The 17,725-nt window shown below is 40.6% G+C and overlaps 1 long non-coding RNA gene across 1 annotated transcript; it reads left to right on the top strand.

Moving 5' to 3' along the window:
• Nucleotides 1-1,777: 1,777 nt before the first annotated feature.
• On the top strand, nucleotides 1,778-8,794 carry LOC141094470 (uncharacterized). The gene is made up of 3 exons (XR_012233082.1): nucleotides 1,778-3,560; nucleotides 7,221-7,269; nucleotides 7,801-8,794. It is a non-coding gene; the product is annotated as an uncharacterized lncRNA (long non-coding RNA).
• Nucleotides 8,795-17,725: the final 8,931 nt, after the last annotated feature.

Here is a 17,725-nt window from a genome sequence, read left to right on the forward strand (position 1 = left end):
GGCTAGCCTAACATTTGACCAAACTTTTAATCACATTTTCTATGTTTTAGAGACCACAGAAAAGTACCCAGCCCACATAATACTGTATGGCTGAGAAATGTAACCCTACAAAAATTTTAAACGCTTTTTATCAGTTTCATAGATCACAGGAAATGTACACCAGACCACGGAATAGTGTATGGAAGAGAACTGTAATCCAGACAAAAAAATGTAACTTTTTTTTGTAGTCTTAGATAATATCACAGAAACTTACCCCAGACCACAAAATAGTGAGTGTATGGGTGAGACATGTAATCCAGCTAATTTTTTTTAACACCGTTTTTGTAGTGCTAGTTGATATCACAGAAACTTACCCCAGACCACGTAATAGTGTATGGGTGAGAAATGTAATCCAGATAATTTTTTTTACCGCTTTTGATAGTGTTCGTAAACATCACAGAAATTTACCACAGAATAGTGCATGAGTGAGAAATGTAATCCAGATTTTTTTTCTTAACGCTTCTTTGTAGTGTTAAATAATATAACAGAAACTTACCCCAACCATGAAATAGTGTAGGGGGTGAGAAATGTAATGCAGCTAATTTAAATGATTTTTTTGTAATGTTAGATAATATCACAGAATATACCCCAAACCACGGAATAGTGTATGAGTGAGAAATTTAATGCTAATTTTTGTAATGCTTTCTTGGAGTGTTACATACAGTAATATCACAGAAATTTACCCCCAATCATGGAATAGTATATGGGTGAGAAATGTAATCCAGCTATTTTTTTTAACTTTTTTTTTTTTTTTGAAGAGTTAGATATCACAGAAATGTAGCACAGAACACGTGAACCTGTATGGCTGAGAAATTTAAGACTGCAAAATTTTTTAACACTTTTTTCAGCTTTATAAATCACAAGAAATGTACCCCAGACCACAGAATAGTGTATGGATGTGAACTGTTTGATAATATCACAGATATTTACCCCAAACCACAGAATAGTGTATGGGTGAGAAATTTAACCCTGCAAAATTTTTAAATGCTTTTTTGGAATGTTATGTATAAAAAGTCATCCAGAGCATAGAATTGTTTATGGCCTGACTAAGCGACTTTGCTCCTAGAGCGCAGGCACCGTTGCCATGACCGCAGAAGCACGGCTGTACCAAGCGCCTTTACTTACAAGCGCAGGTGCCGTTGTGATCATCACATGACCACGATGATGCATAACTTTTCCCCAACCCACCGGGTTAAAAACCCGGAAGCACATAACTGAACATGGCGTCCTCCACTTACAGCGGTACAGACCGCACGCCTGAAGGAGCCATCACTACAGGTAAATTGTATGGCTACTGATCTTTTCTGTGCCTTTTTTCCCAACATGTACACTTAGCGCATGGTATCCTTTTTCAGCGCTACTCCACAGCGACAGATGTCGCCATACCAAAGAGCGTTTTTCCATATATATATAAGCAAAGCATCCAGGTAAACCCCCACACTTAACCCCTTAAAATGGGCAATTTACAATATGGGCACTTTACCATAGGATGTTCGTCGCACTGTAAATTATGGTATGTGATATATAGCCTGATGTTTTCCTTCTCTTTCCACCCAGGAGGTCCAAAAAATACCCGGCCTGCATATACAATAAATATCACTCTCTGAACCTGCCACAATTTGCACCTATTTCTCTTGGAGCACTTATATCCTTTCACCATCTTGAATGGTTTTATGAGAATGAACATAAGTATAAGCCGTTTTATTGTGGTTTTTTCTTGACACCGAGTTACACATAGATATCACTCACAGAAAATTTCTGACCACGTGGTTTTTGTCGAACACTCTCCTGTGCCCTACTCACAATGATGCGCCGTATTGACTGACTCACCATTTTTTAATTTTTATTTTTTTCAATGTGCATCATGTGATATTCATTATATTTTCTGATTTTCTCTTTTTCATATATGTATCAACAGCTATCTAATAACTCTCTGATGAAGGTCCTTTACTGGACCGAAAACGTTTAGAGATATTTTTGGATGCCAATAAAATTCATTCCTTTTCAAAAAAAATTTGAGGGCCAAGTTCATTACCTTTGCTATATAAGGGCTGGATACCCTACTTGAGCACCAAACTGAGACTTACCATTTTTGAGTGCCTTGTTGTTTCTACTATTTGAATTTTTCCTTCACAAGAGCACCATCCAATGATGTCAAGCGAAACTTTTTCTTTCAACGCAACGGAGACAGCAGAGATCGTTTCCATAGTAACTGCATCAAGCGACTTCCTACAGACCCCTGTACGAGAAATCAAAAACAGGGACCTAGAACGGGAGTCAAGAAGAGCGGTGAATTTGGAGCTTCACTCCATTACATTAGCCAAATATTTACGTGTCCAACGTATACCACGAGGCTTAAAGGGTACCTTTACAACCAACTCTTTTTAAAGAAGACAAAGAATACTGTACCAAGTTCGAACACATCTTGAACAAGTGCTCTTTTGACTTAATGATCCTGACTCTATCTTTTTTGCAGAAAAACTTGGACACTATTAATTCTCAAATATGTGCTATAGAAAGTCAGCTCTCGAGCACTATGACACAGGAGGAATTCCAAGAGATCAAGCAAAAAAACCAAGAAAGTCTGTCATAACACAGGCTAGACCTGGAAAAGAGGAAGAGATCGAAATTCTTGCAAGATACAGATTACCTGCAGAATCGCTTGTATGGATGGCGAGATACACAACTTTTCCCCAGACGTCGCACTTCACAAAGTTCATCAGGGACAGCAGATCTGGTACAACCCACAGCGCTACTTCAACTTCTTTTTTAGGCCAAGACCGGGGCCGCCAAAGAGGAAGACAAGGCGGGGCGGCCAGTGTCACCGGGGAAGCCAGAACCAACAGAACGACCATGTGAAAAAGACTTGGGTATACTAATAGATCACAGACTGAATATGAGTCAACAGTGTGATGCAACAGCAAAAAAGGCAAATGCAATTCTAGGATGTATTAACAGAAGCATACAGTCTAGATCACGTGAAGTCATTATTTCCCTCTACTCCTCGTTGGTCAGACCTCATCTGGAATATTGTGTCCAGTTTTGGTCACCACATTTTAAAAAAGACATCAACAAACTGGAGCAAGTTCAGAAAAGAGCGACCAGAATGGTGACCGGTCTGCAAACCCTGTCTTATGAGGAAAGGTTACAGGATTTGGGAATGTTTAGTTTGCAAAAGAGAAGACTGAGAGGAGACTTAATAGCTGTCTACAAATATCTAAAGGGCTGTCACATTGTAGAAGGATCAACTTTATTCTCATTTGCACAAGGAAAGACTAGAAGCAATGGGATGAAACTGAATGGGAGGAGACACAGATTAGATATTAGAAAAAACTTTTTGACAGAGTGATCAATGAGTGGAACAAGCTGCCACGAGAAGTGGTGAGTTCTCCTTCAATGGAAGTCTTCAAACAGAGGCTAGACAGACATCTGACTGGGATGATTTAGCGAATCCTGCTTTGAGCGGGGGGTTGGACCAGATGGCCCAGGAGGTCCTCTATGATTCTATGACCAGATCACAGGTAACACGCCATTAGTTATCAACATCTCATCAAAGAGCCTAGATTTAGAGCAGTTAAATTCACTTCAAAAAGGGTTGTTATTTTGTCCATCTTATAAGTTCAATTTTTTTTTAATTAAATATGGATCTACACAGATTCTATAGAAACTTAAGGCTAAAGGTATACTTCTCTCAACAACCCACTATGACAACAGGCCAAAGTAACCCAACCTTACTACGGTTCAAAGAGCTAGGACTCAGAACACAGAGTAGCTTCATGCCCCCAAAAAATAGTCCACCAGTGGAAACTTTCATCTTGGTAGAGAGGGACATACACCACCTGAGCAGGGAGGTAGATCAGGGCAAATTTCACTACCATAACAATCTATCCAAACAAGAGAAAGTTGCTTTAGACCAGCTATCGTCAGACAAGTCACTAGTCATCAAGCCAGCCGACAAGGGAGGAGCCATAGTGATTATGGACAGGATAGATTATCTGAATGAGATCAACAGACAGCTTAATGATAGGGATGTATACATATCCATCTCTGATAACACAGGTCAACGAAAAAAAATTTTTTTTCTGGTGTCCAAAATATTTTAATGAATTTGGGGTATTTTTGGGGTGCTGATTCTGAATATGTCATCAGTTTTGCCAGATTGGCTCAAGTTTTTGAGATTTTTGGTATCTTATTTATAGCACTTGTTGGTAAATGCGACGCATCATCTCATTAATTTCTTTGGATTAGTACTTGAACTGAGCAGTTCTCAATATAGTTTTGTGTTAATTAGTGTTCTAAAAGTTTGTTCATAGCTTGATTTTTGCACTAACTTTATGTTGTTGTCTGTTTTCCAGTGAAAAGCATGAACTCATCATGAAGAAGTTGTCTTAACGATCCAGACTCATTCTGTTACATTTGTGGTGAATATACACTGCCAAAACATAGAAGAAACATAACACACTTCGTAAAAAAAGTGTATTTTGCCTATTTTGGGGTTATGCTTGGGGACCAAGACAAGTTTTGGGCACCACACATAGTGTGCAAAGCATGTATCGAATTATTACGAAAATGGAGCAAAGGACAAAGAAAAAGCTTCAAATTTGGTGTTCCAATGGTGTGGAGAGAGCCAAAAAATCATCATGATGACTGTTATTTCTGTGCAGTGCAAGTGCAAGGATTCAATAAGCATAAGAAACGAAAATGGGAGTAACATGGAATCTGCAAGAAGGCCTGTCCCTCATTGTGAAGATGTGCCTGTACCTGTGTTTACCATAAATAACAGTCATCATGATGATTTTTTGGCTCTCTCCACACCATTGGAACACCAAATTTGAAGCTTTTTCTTTGTCCTTTGCTCCATTTTCGTAATAATTCGATACATGCTTTGCACACTATGTGTGGTGCCCAAAACTTGTCTTGGTCCCCAAGCATAACCCCAAAATAGGCAAAATACACTTTTTTTACGAAGTCTGTTATGTTTCTTCTATGTTTTGGCAGTGTGTATTCACCACAAATGTAACAGAATGAGTCTGGATCGTTAAGACAACTTCTTCTTGATGAGTTCATGCTTTTCACTGGAAAACAGACAACAACATAAAGTTAGTGCAAAAATCAAGCTATGAACAAACTTTTAGAACACTAATTAACACAAAACTATATTGAGAACTGCTCAGTTCAAGTACTAATCCAAAGAAATTAATGAGATGATGCGTCGCATTTACCAACAAGTGCTATAAATAAGATACCAAAAATCTCAAAAACTTGAGCCAATCTGGCAAAACTGATGACATATTCAGAATCAGCACCCCAAAAATACCCTAAATTCGATGAAATATCTTTGGCACCAAAAATGCTGTTGACCAGTGTAATCCTCTCAATTCTATCATCAACAAGATTCAACAAATTATAAATCATCACATGAGCGAAGGGACGATAGATAAGAAATTAGGGGATTTTCTTCTTAAAACAGATCCCATCACACCTGTATTTTACGTTTTGCCAAAAATACATAAAAGATTAGAAAAACCACCTGGATGCCCGATTGTGTCCTCCACGGAATCTATCTTGTCACCACCTGCCATGTTATTAGAAAAGAGCCTTACTCCATTGGTAAAAACCACAAAATCATTCCTGAAGGACACACATGAGTTTTTAATGCTTATTAAGACTCTAGGACCTCTATCACCAACATCCATTTTCATGACATGGGACGTAAATAGCCTATACACGTCTATTACACGTGACAAGGGTATGAGAGCCACTGAAAAACTTATGGAGGAAGCGGGCACAGATATCAAAATCCGCAAACTTTGTTCTAACCTATTGAGATTGGTATTAAAGGAAAATTACTTCCTATTTCAGGATACATTTTATGTCCAACGACAGGGTACCGCAATGGGGTCACACGTAGCGCCCCCATACGCCGTGGCCTATATGGCATTCTTTGAAGATGAATTTGTCTACACCCACCCACTATTTATACGACACTCTAGTGTCTGGGTCAGATTCATTGATGACATATTCTGTATCTGGAATGGTCCTAGCGATACATTGTTACATTTGATAACTATATCAACAACATTTAGCCAGAACTAAAATTTAGTCTTCAATACAGCACAAGACAAATGAGCTTCCTGGATACGTTAGTCAGCAAAAATGATAAAGGAGAAATTTCAGTTGATCTATACGTCAAACCAACAGATAGGAATAGCATCCTACATTACGAAAGTTATCGCCCACCAGCCATTAGGAGATCAATCCCCAGATCCCAATTTAGCAGGGTCGAAAGGATTGTCACTAATGAAGACACAAAGGAACTAAGGTTGAAAGAAATGACAAAAAAAATCAGTGAGAGGGGTTATCCCATAGGACTTTTAACAAAATCCAGATCAAGTAAAAATCCTGCAACAAAAAACCCCGGTAACCGCATACCATTTGTGAACACCTACCATTCTTATTCAAGAAAGGTTCAGGCCATTATTAACAGACACTGGCGTATTCTATCTAGTAGTTATCCTGTCATTCTGGAATTCCAGCAACATTTTCTCCCATGTTACCGTAGACCCAGGAACCTTAGGGACAGGTTAGTCAGAGCAGATGCAGGCTCAAACTTACTGGTATCCAAGCAGACATTCCTCCAGACTCAAAAGCAAGTGACTTTTCCGTGTCTGTCGTGTCTACAATGTAACAACCTACAGAGGGGTAATCAAGTTTTTCACCCCCAAACTGGACAAGCCATTCCGATTAGGGGATTCTATACATGTGAGTCTACACATGTAGTATATGTGATCAAGTGCCCATGTGGCCTAGCCTATGTAGGCGAAACAACACAGATGGTCAAAGATAGGATATCTCAACATAAGTCGAACATTAGATGCAAGAGAACGCACCTTCCGTTACCCCATCATTTCCAGGAGAAAGGCCATAGCATTTCTCAACTCAAATTCCAGGTTTTGGAACAAATTGAACCCCACAGGAGGGGTCAGAACAGGACTAAGGCCCTCAAAAGGAGGGAAGCTTACTGGATTTTTACACTCCAAACTTTGGAACCTAAAGGACTGAATAGAGACTATGATGTACATAGTTTCCTATGAGATGGGATGATTTAACCTCTGAATATGTGTTTAACAGAATAAGTGTATGAAAATAACCTTGTTCTCCTTTTCTTTTCTCCCTAATAGAACCGGTAATCCGCCTCTTACCTCCCCACTGGGCACCCTTATTCACTCGGTATAGTATATGATTCACTAACTCTCAATACAGAGAGCCTTATTTTCTCGGAACACATTCCATTGGGTTATTACTCTATCATATAGTGCTTAGTAAATATTGATATATCATTGTTATATGCTCCATATATGATCTGGAATATTTCCCTATGTGTGTGTGTGTGTGTGTGTGTGTGTGTGTGTGTGTGTGTATATATATATATATATATATATGTGTATGTATGTATGTACATATGTGTGCGAGTAAGTGTGTATATATATATATATATTTATACAGGTACGAGGGTTTAACCCTCCTAGACACAGAAATAGATACCGTAGCCATGATAATCTCTTATTGATAATCTCTTATCCAGAACATAGATTTACATATTAACCCTTGCTTCTAAGCCATGTCCTTTAAATTCAAATACAGGCGCATTTGACATCAGATTACAGTTTATTTATTACTGCACATCATCAGGCGCTTACAAACGCACTAACACACAAGATGATTAGCGCCTCCTTTTTCTTTTCCCTTTTTTCCATACAGCGCATGCGCGCCTCTTCAGATAATATGACCATTATGACGTGGCCTGACTAAGCGACTTTGCTCCTAGAACGCAGGCGCCGTTGCCATGACCGCACAAGCACGGCTTTACCAAGCGCCTTTACTTACAAGCGCAGGCGCTGTTGTGATCATCACATGACCACGATGACGCGACACTTTGCCCCAACCCACCTGGTTAAAAACCCGGAAGCACATAACTGAACATGGCGTCCTCCACTTACAGCGGTACAGACCGCACGCCTGAAGGGGCCATCACTACAGGTAAATTGTATGGCTACTGATCTTTTCTGCGCCTTTTTTTTCCCAACATGTACACTTACCGCATGGTATCCTTTTTCAGCGCTACTCCACAGCGACAGATGTCGCCATACCAAAGAGCGTTTTTCCATATATATAAGCAAAGCATCCAGGTAAACCCCCACACTTAACCCCTTAAAATGGGCAATTTACAATATGAGCACTTTACCATAGGATGTTCGTCGCACTGTAAATATGGTATGTGATATATAGCCTGATGTTTTCCTTCTCTTTCCTCCCAGGAGGACCAAAAAATACCCGGCCTGCATATACAATAAATATCACTCTCTGAACCTGCCACAATTTGCACCTATTTCTCTTGGAGCACTTATATCCTTTCACTATCTTGAATGGTTTTATGGGAATGAACATAAGTATTAGCTGTTTTATTGTGGTTTTTTCTTGACACCGAGTTATACATAGATATCACTCACAGAAAATTTCTGACCACGTGGTTTTTGTGGAACACTCTCCTGTGTCCTACTCACAAAGATGCGCCGTATTGACTGACTCACCATTTTTTAATTTTTTATTTTTATTTTTTTCAATGTGCATCATGTGATGTTCATTATATTTTCTGATTTTCTATTTTTCATATATGTTTCAACAGCTATCTAATAACTCTCTGATGAAGGTCCTTTACTGGACCGAAAACGTTTAGAGATATTTTTGGATGCCAATAAAATTCATTCCTTTTCAACAAAATCTGAGTGCCAAGTTCATTACCTTTGAAACAGAGCCAGAGTGATATTACGAACGTGATCACATATGCATTGCACAGATCCTAAATAAGTCTATAATCCAATAAAGCAGTAGGAAAATTGAATAATAAACCACCAATACCCCTGTTATTTGTGACACACAGAACAATAAGTGCAGTAGGAAACTTTCCAGTAAACAGCCCAAGAGAGTCCAGCTCTGTGACGTTCACTGCTTGATATAAATACACCAGTTTTTCCCCTGAGGTGGCATATTGTAATTAATTTTTGGCGCAGTATGAGAATTAATTCTGGATATTTATATATCGTTTATAATCTTTCAATGGAATGAATAGCACATTAACCAAGTAAAACATCAAAAAATTTTATTTAATCTTTAGTACCTAAAACATCACATAAAATATGCTTACATGTGATAAATATGAGACTTTACTGCGGATTTGCAGCACTTTTTTCTTAAAGATGGAGTACAAGGATATATTCCTAAAGCTATTTTTGTCCTAAACCACATGGCAGCTTTTTCCCCCTATCTTCAACTGTGGCATAGGATATGCTGCAATATCTGTTGAATGCAGCATTTATGAAGAACTATGTGTTTTGGGGCCACGTTGTTTGAAGATACCCTAATGTATACTTTAAGCATACTGGCCACAAACCTTCTCATCCACAGCAAATATATAAAAATACTAAATAGATTAAATAATGAAAAAATGGTATGGTAATAGTCAACTGACGTGCATTAGCTGACGAATGTTTAGGAAAGAAATAAGTCTTTCCTTGGCACAGTTGTTGATGATTAAGCCCATCACGACTAAGGATAGCATCTCCCAACTTGTCTTTCTATAAGATAAACTTTGTATGTACATTATATATAATGGGTTCTCAAGATGTCCACCAACTCGCAGCTATGGCTTCATCCACTATGACTTCTAGCATAATACAGATGTTCTACTTCTTCTCTCACATACCCATCCTGATGCTCTGGATAATTTGAAAAATTGCTAGAAGAGAGAAAAATTCAAATTAAAGATTTATTTTAATATGAGTCAAAGAGTATAAGTAAAATTCTCTTGAGAGTAAATGCACAAAGTATTTTTTCATAAATATTATTGCGTGTCATTAAAATAATTGGTGCAAGCACTGATAGTACTATTACTAGCACCAAAGAGCCAGAGAGAGGTGCCAGGATATCTCAACAGCATCAAATAATCTAAGGTAGTTAATACTGTGGGACATTGCAGTACAACGCATTTGGAGTAAATTGCTTTAAGCCCCCATTACACACTGCGATATCGCTAGCAATATCACTGTAAAGTCACCGATTTTGTGACGTTGCAGCGATATTGCTAGCGATATCGCTGCATGTGATACTTACCTCCGACCGACTCCCCCGCTGGTTATCGCTGATCACGCGAGAAGCTCCTGGATCATTCCTCGTCGGCCACTTCCTGCGGCGCTTCCTGCTGTTACGATGAGCGACGCGTGGAGCCGGGCGGGAGGACGCAGCATCGCCGCGTCTGACAGGTAAGTAGCGATCCCCGTCCCCAGCGATGTCGCTGGTGAGATCTGCCTGTGTGGCTGCTCACTAGCGACCACCTAGCGATGCACCAGCGATCCTGACCGCGTCATATCGCTGGTCGGGATAGCTGGTGAGTCGCTAGGTGTAACGGTACCCTTAGCATGAAAAAGCAAGTTTGCAATTGACTTGTTTTAGCTATCTGCTGTCATTCTCCTGCTGTGAGAGCTTTTATCTTACATATTGTACAGCTAGTTTCCATGGCTAAGAGTGCATAGTAGTTACATTCCAAAAGAGGAGATAACTCTGAATTCACCAGTCGGCTCTCTCCAAGTTATTGATTTCTATTCTGCAACTATCTGATCACCTTCCTTTAGGGGGTTTTACACATAGTGATATCGCTAGCAATATCACTAAAGCATCACCGATTTGGTGACGCAGCAGCGATATCGCTATGTGTTATACTTACCTCGACCGGCTCCCCCTCTGTCTGTCGCTGATCGCGCAGCTCCATTTCTCGTCGGGCGCTTCCTGCTGGGCTTCCTGCTTGGCGCCGACGAGCGACGCGCGGACGGGAGGTCGTCAGGATCGCCTCGTCTGAAAGGTAACGACCGCTAAACGCATCAAGAAAACAGATGATCAGAAGGCCAATATTCTCGTAAAAAATACAATTTTTTATTAGAATACATAATTAAAATCCATACTGCCAATTATCTACTGAAGACGACGAAATAATACATGACACTTGTCACTCATGATTCACATAAAACGCATCTAATCCAACAGGAACAGCCACATATATAATCACCAAAAGCACTATATGGTGTTCATCACTATTGCCCATAATATTGATGTACCAATATGAATATATATAATCCCCCTTACATGCCTAATAATGGGTATTAATGATTTCTAATTAATAATAAAACAACCCTTGGCAGCAATAATTTATACAACTGGCTGTTACAATACAGTACAGGGGTTAATGGGGAACTATAGCAATTACTTCTTATTGCACACTCCAATAGATATTCATCAAGGTATCTCCAAGTAAGAAAATAGAGGGGGAAGCCAGCACTGCTTAAGGTTAGAACGCATAAATTGGAGTGCATATGCACATAATGTCTAGCTGTATTCAAAAATGAGATATTTAGCAAAAAAATTGATCAATTCAATTGAGCCACCCCGCCGCGCCAAGGCAATGTCATATGGGGGGTCCTACTCTATATATTTTTAATAAATGCTGTGCCATTACGGCCTCCTAAATACATTTAGAGCATGACCACATCAAGTGCAATCTGTACCTGAACATTGCTGGATTGCTGCACTCCAATTTATGCGTTCTAACCTTAAGCAGTGCTGGCTTCCCCCTCTATTTTCTTGTTGTTGGTTTGTGGCTCACCACCACTGTTGCCGTGCACGCTTGTTTATGTCCGCCATAATTTTTCTGTGTTCATTGTGATGGATTAGGCTGCTGTGCACACACACGGCAGCCCCACCCTGCCCCAAGCTTTATTTAATTGTGCACCTGTGTCTGGACCAACATCGCCCTTCATCTATGTTTGCTGGTCAGGTAATGTGTGGAGGCCATTCCTGATATGTCTGTGTTCAGACCTGGTTGGCCTTCATCTGCACTTGCTTCATCTGGCTTCATGGGAGCGATCCAGTAATGTTCAGGTACAGATTGCACTTGATGTGGTCATGCTCTAAATGTATTTAGGAGGCCGTAATGGCACAGCATTTATTAAAAATATATAGAGTAGGACCCCCCATATGAGATTGCCTTGGCGCGGCGGGGTGGCTCAATTGAATTGATCAATTTTTTTGCTAAATATCTCATTTTTGAATACAGCTAGACATTATGTGCATATGCACTCCAATTTATGCGTTCTAACCTTAAGCAGTGCTGGCTTCCCCCTCTATTTTCTTGTTGTTGGTTTGTGGCTCACCACCACTGTTGCCGTGCACGCTTGGTTATGTCCGCCATAATTTTTCTGTGTTCATTGCGATGGATTAGGCTGCTGTGCACACACACGGCAGCCCCACCCTGCCCCAAGCTTTATTTAATTGTGCACCTGTGTCTGGACCAACATCGCCCTTCATCTATGTTTGCTGGTCAGGTAATGTGTGGAGGCCATTCCTGATATGTCTGTGTTCAGACCTGGTTGGCCTTCATCTGCACTTGCTTCATGGGAGCGATCCAGTAATGTTCAGGTACAGATTGCACTTGATGTGGTCATGCTCTAAATGTATTTAGGAGGCCGTAATGGCACAGCATTTATTAAAAATATATAGAGTAGGACCCCCCATATGACATTGCCTTGGCGCGGCGGGGTGGCTCAATTGAATTGATCAATTTTTTTGCTAAATATCTCATTTTTGAATACAGCTAGACATTATGTGCATATGCACTCCAATTTATGCGTTCTAACCTTAAGCAGTGCTGGCTTCCCCCTCTATTATCTCCAAGTAACCAGTTGACACTTTGCAAGCGGCTTAGGATAACAATAGCTATCACAATATACAATCCTTGCAGTGATAATATTATACTCCCAGCTGTTACAATATGGTACAGGGGTTAATGAGTAACTGAAACAGTTACTCGTATTACACACTCAAATAAACATTCATGAAAGTATCTCCACGTGGACAGTTAACACCTCCCAAGCGGCTTTTGGAAAACAATGGCTGTCACTTACAATAGATATTAACTAATTGCTGCCAATCCGGTATGACCACCGCTCAGACGATCCTCACAGTATAATCCACATGATATTTTATATAATGGTACATTTACCTCCTGAGTGGCGGACATATCGGGTGCTGTCACCTGCTGGATCAGCGCGTCCTCCCCGACGCGCGTTTTGGACTCCTTCTTGATGCGTTTATATGGTAGTTGATGATAGGCTGCATTAATCCAGTTACACTCATGGTTAACCATGTGTGTTTGTCAGATTTTTTTGTGTGTAAGTAACGACCGCTGTATCGCTGCTGCATCGCTGTGAGATCTGCCTGTGTGGCAGCTCACTAGCGCTGCCACACAGGCAGATCTCACAGCGATGCACCAGCGATCCTGACCGGGTCGCATCATGGTCGGGATCACTGGTGCATCGCTAAATGTAAAGGGGCCTTTTCACTCAGTTCCTGTTGAGTTGCTGTTTTAAATCTTGCAAAATCACCAGCTCTCACCATCGGATTCTTCTCTTAATGATGGCTTTTACTCTCTTCCCTTGTGCTTATTCAAATGCCTTATCTCTATATGCCTAAATAGTGATAACAATGTAGATACAGATCAAGGCACTGGTAGCTGAATGTGTTACAGCAGAACTTGTGCTAAGCTTGGTATTTCTAATAATACTACTGTCCACTGCTATCCAAAACCAGGAAGTGAGGAGACTGCATAGCCCTGAGCGGCTCAAGAAACAATTTGAGAATAACCTTTAAGGCCAGCACTGAACAAGTTGATCAAAATCTATTAATACAAATGGATGAATTAATCGTAACTTGACGTATTTTTGAAAATCCTTTATAACCTCAAGTTTATGCAGTTGGGAAAATAAGTATTTGATACACTGCTGATTTTGCAAGTTTTCCCAACTACAAAGAATAGAGAGGTCTGTAATTTGTATCATAGGTACAATTCAAATGTGAGAGACAGAATCTAAAAATAAAAAACTGAAAATCACAAGCAAGAATTCTGGCTTTCATAGACCTGTTAGTTTTTCTTTAAGAAGCCCTCCTACTTTGCACTCATTACCTGTATTAATTGCACCTGTCAGAATTCATTAACTGTATAAAAGACACCAGTCCACATAATCAATCACACGCCAACCTCTCCACCATGGCTGAGACTAAAGAGCTGTCTAAGGACACCAGTGACAAAATTGTTTGCACAATTATTAATAAATGGAAGAAACACAAGATAACTGTCAATCTTCCTCAGTCTGGGGCTCCATGAAAGATCTTGCCTCGTGGTATAAGGATGATTCTGAGAAAGATCAGGAATCGCCCCAGAACTACACAGGAGGACCTGGTCAATGACCTGAAGAGAGCTGGGACCACAGTCTCAAACATTACGGTTAGTGTGCAAACTTGGTCAAGAACCACAGGAAACACTTGATGCTCTGATATAACTTCCCTCCCCGGTTATCCTTACCCCCTACTCCCCCCCCCCCCCCCCCCCTTACTCTATTTTGCCACAGAGTATAAATCCTTCTAGGCTATGGGTGTTTTCTACATGTTGAAGCTTTAGTTCCTCCCCTATTGGCTGACAAATATGCCTAACAGATCGATAGCTATGTTTTTTAGTAGAATTGTTTCAAATTTGAAGCTAATGATGTTCATTTTCTACTCCTTTTCTTTGCTTTTTCCTTCATCTTTTCCCTTCTCTCCTCCTTTACATCTGACTAGCTCTGACCCCACAGCACAACTGAGGAAACAGTGGAAATCTACTAAGCGTAGCCCGACCATCCTCTACCACATTACTCATGGACTCTCGTGATAAGGTATTTACCTTTGCAACATTCAATGCCCATAGCATGAACTCACCGTCCACTAGGCACCATACATTGACCCTACTTAAGAAACAAAGAGCAGACGTTCTATTGATACAAGAAACTCAACTTTGAGAGATCACACTACGACACATGGTTTCATGCAACCACCACGCAGGTGGGCTTAAGGGGTGTCTCAGTGGCAATAGCAAGGGGGGTGCCCTTTCGGCTACACAAAAAGCTGTCTGACCCTATGGGGAGGTATCTATTGATTATAGGCCTATTAGCCGGGAACTTGGTCACTATCTGCAGTCTGTATGCTCCTAACAAAAAACTGTTGAAGTGGCTATTAGCGACTTTGAAAAAAGTCGAAGGCTTTAAAGAAGGTATGCTTATCATGGGAGGTGACCTGAATTGCACGCTAGAGCCATTAATAGATACAACGAAAAAGAAAAGTGCAATATCCCTCAGAGATCTTAGTAGAATAAAACAACGGATCCAATCCTCACAAATAATTGATATCTGGAGATACCTACCCCCAAACGACTTAGACTTCACTTTTTATTCCCATCCTCACGGGTCCTACCACAGGCTTGTCTATATCTTTATTCCCAAAAGATTCCTTCCCAATGCAAAAAGATCCAATATTCTACACAATATATACTCCGATCACTCAATAGTAACGCTAGAAATGTCTCTAGCTAAACCTTTCCCCCTCATGTAGGTCTTGGCAGCTCATCGAATCAATCTTGAATATTCCCTCTGCTCATGATCGAATTACTAAATTGCTCAACCAATATTTTCATCAGAATGACATTGGTGAGGTTTCTGCCCCGGTTTTATGGGAAGCCCATAAATCAGTCATTAGAGGAGAACTGATCTCAATCTCCTCCTATCTGAATAAACAAAAACAACAGCAGGTAAACACATTATACACTGAAATAGCCACACTCGAGACTCAACATAAAAAACAAACAGAACCTGAGACCCTGGCCCAACTGTCGCAAAAAAGACAACAGTTAAAGGACATTCTAAATTTACAGTCTGCAAAATGGTACGCTTCTTGGCGAACTATAATGTTTGTACATGGAGACAAAGCTTCTAAAGCTCATGATCTCCAAAATCCGGCAGCGCCAATCTCGTACCTATATCCACGCGATTAAAAATTCGAAAGGCACCCGGCACCCTTGATTATTATCCGATAAAATCAGAATTCTTAAACTATTATAAACAACTGAACCTATTAAACTATTATAAACTGATTGAACCATTTCGGCTGGACGAACTCCGGTCCACTCTGTCAAACTGCCCGCCAGGTAAGGCGCCAGGCCTAGATGGTCTCTCCTCCATTTACTACAAAACATTTCCCTAGATTCTCCTTCCTCGTCTATTAAACATGTGCAATTCCATTCTGGGGCACAGCTCTTTCCCTACTCAGGCTCTAGAAGCCAGAATATTGTTAATTTACAAGGAAGGCAAGGATGCCGAGCTGTGTAGTAGCTACCGACCGATATCCTTGCTGAATGTTGACCTAAAGATGTTCGATAGCATGGTTGCATGAAGAATTGCTAAATTTTTGCCAGAATTAATCTCGTTAAACCAAACGGGCTTTGTTGGGGGAAGAGTGGGGAGAGATAACACACAAAGAATTCTTCATCTTATGCATTTTGTGAGGCAGAGAGGCCTTCCCTTGGTGCTCCTTGGGACAGATGCAGAAAAGGCTTTTGACAGAGTGGACTGGACCTACCTAGGTGAGACGTTGGCCTGTTTTGGCTTCCCCGCCCAACTTATTTCGGCCACAAAGAAAATGTATAGAGACCACTCAGCACGTATTGGAGTCAACGGCTCCTTGACTGACGCATTTACCATCTGGAATGGCACAAGACAGGGTTGCTCTCTGTCCCTAATCCTCTTCATCTTAACAATGGAACCGCTATTATGTGCAATACCGCAGAGCCCGGAGATTGAAGGCATCAAAATCGGTCAAATCCATCGTAAGACTGCGGTCTTTGCCGACGACCTGTTGGTCTTGATGATGAACCCTCTTCGAGGCTTCCCTGCTTTGTTGGGAATCCTGGAGGAATATGGCAACCTTGCCAACTTTAAAATAAACGCGCCAAAATCCAAAGCTTTAGACCTAAATATTCCTGTCCACACATTGGATAAGCTAAAAGAATTAAACCCGTTTACTTGGCCTAGCAGAAGTATTACCTACTTGGGTATTAAAATAGCCAGGTCCGATAAAGATCTTTTCCAACTTAATTATTATCCCCTATTGGACAGAGTACAGTCCACTATTAAGTCATGGAGAGATCCTTTTCTGTCATGGATGGGGAGGAAGAACCTTATAAAGAGTCTGATACTCCTCAAATTTACGTACTTATTTTCAACTCTACCCATCCATGTCTAAAATTCTTACCTTTCAAGAGTTAATTACATATTTTTTAAATACATTTGGAAGGAAGCAAGGCCCCGTATAAATTCACGCACATTGACATTGCCGAAGCGCAGAGGGGGAATGGGAGCCCCTGACATTAAAAACTACTATTATGCAGCTGTGTTATCTCAATCAGTAGACCTAATAAGAAACACTAATGACAAATATTGGGTCAACATAGAAAATGTTATCTCACCTGAGCCTCTTTAGGGTCTGGTCGAATCTTCACGCCTTCTTGATCCCCCCCTTGTCTCCACTACTGAGACTCTCAGATGCCCTATCACCTCAGTTAGATGTACTAAAGGAGGGAGGAGAACTGGCGTGGAGGCTGGGACAAATCTCTATTGATCAGATGTCTGATGGGCACTCCTCCCGCTGTCGGAACTGAACGACCTATTGACACCCTTGAGCCTTAATTTTCTTCAATCTAACTCTCTAAGAGAGT

The sequence above is a fragment of the Dendrobates tinctorius genome, unplaced genomic scaffold (genome assembly GCF_039654945.1).
Source record: "Dendrobates tinctorius isolate UK_male_01 unplaced genomic scaffold, ASM3965494v1 ptg000064l, whole genome shotgun sequence".
NCBI lineage: Eukaryota > Metazoa > Chordata > Amphibia > Anura > Dendrobatidae > Dendrobates > Dendrobates tinctorius.